This window comes from Cervus canadensis, chromosome 18, assembly GCF_019320065.1.
Source record: "Cervus canadensis isolate Bull #8, Minnesota chromosome 18, ASM1932006v1, whole genome shotgun sequence".
In the NCBI taxonomy this organism is placed as follows: Eukaryota; Metazoa; Chordata; class Mammalia; order Artiodactyla; family Cervidae; genus Cervus; species Cervus canadensis.
Genome location: NC_057403.1, coordinates 39,168,786 through 39,170,094, shown reverse-complemented (window position 1 = coordinate 39,170,094; position 1,309 = coordinate 39,168,786). Strand labels below are relative to the sequence as shown.

The 1,309-nt window shown below is 42.6% G+C and overlaps 1 pseudogene; it reads right to left on the bottom strand.

Moving 5' to 3' along the window:
• Positions 1 to 524: 524 nt before the first annotated feature.
• LOC122421309 lies at positions 525 to 1,061 on the bottom strand (annotated as a pseudogene).
• Positions 1,062 to 1,309: the final 248 nt, after the last annotated feature.

Sequence of the window (1,309 nt, the reverse complement as noted above, 5' to 3'; positions counted from 1 at the left end):
TCCACTAGTGTATTAATATATGAATTAATTCAAGCTTCTGTCTGTTTAGGAGCTGATGATACAAATGTAAATTTGATATGATCCTTACCCATAAGGAGCTCATGGTCTAGTAGAGGGGAAAGTGGATAGATGTTGTTTTAGTTATCTATATAGTAATTTATGATTTCCCATAAATCCAGGGCTGACTTTAAGGTTTCTGAGGCTCAAATGGGCAGTTTTTCTGCTTATCTTGCTTGGGGAGTCTCTCATGCACATGCATTTAGCTGGCTATTGAGCTTGGCTGGAAGATCCAACATGGCATCACTCATATGTCTGGCATCTCAGTGCTCTTCCATATGGCCTTTCTCTATCTTTGTGGTCTCATCATCCAATAGTCTAGTTCAAGTTTCTTTACAGCGAGGTGCCTGGTTTTACCAGGGAGAGGGCAGAAGCTGCCTGACTTTTTAAAGGAGAAGACCAGAAGTGATACCACTTCTGTTGCATTTTATTTATTTACTTTTAAGGATAAAAAAAAGTCAAATTTATTAGATTTTCCCACAGTCAACAGTGGTGATCTTCTTACTGGTATTGCCATTTCTGGACCCAAAGCTCTCTATGGCTTCCACAATATTCATGACCTCCTTCACCTTGCCAAAGACCACATGCTTGCCATCCAACCAGTTAGTCTTAGCCGTGCAGATGAAAAATTGCAAACTGTTTGTGTTGGGGCCTGTGTTTGCCATGGACAAGAAGCCAGGACCTGTATGTTTCAGGATGAAATTCTTATCATCAAATTTCTCCCCAGAGATGGACTTGCCACCTGTGCCATTATGGCATGTGCAGTCACCACCCTGGCACATAAATCCTGGAATTATTCTGTTAAAGCAGGATTTATCCTTTCCCCCCAGTGCTCAGATCATGAAAGTTTTCCACTGTCTTGGAACTTTGTCTGCAAACAGCTCGAAGGAAACGTGGTCCAAAGACTCGCTGTTGTCAGCAGTGTTGAAGAACACAGTGGGACTGACCAGCGCTGGGCAATATAGAAGGCTCTGGGGTGCTGGCGTCTGCAAGGCCTGTTGCATTTTATTGACCAAGGAAAGTCTTGACTCAAGAGGAGGGGTAGTAGTAGTGGTAATGGGTGAAGTAGCACACACTTACAGAGAGGGAACTCTCTTTGGAGAGTAACTTCCACAGAAACAAATAAACAAGAACCAAAGCTAAAATTTAGTGAGCTCTTCTGTGTCAAGACAGCCAGCTAAGTACTGGTCATATGTTATCTCACGACATCCTCACACTAACCTAAATGAAGTAGGAATCATTCTTACCCCCA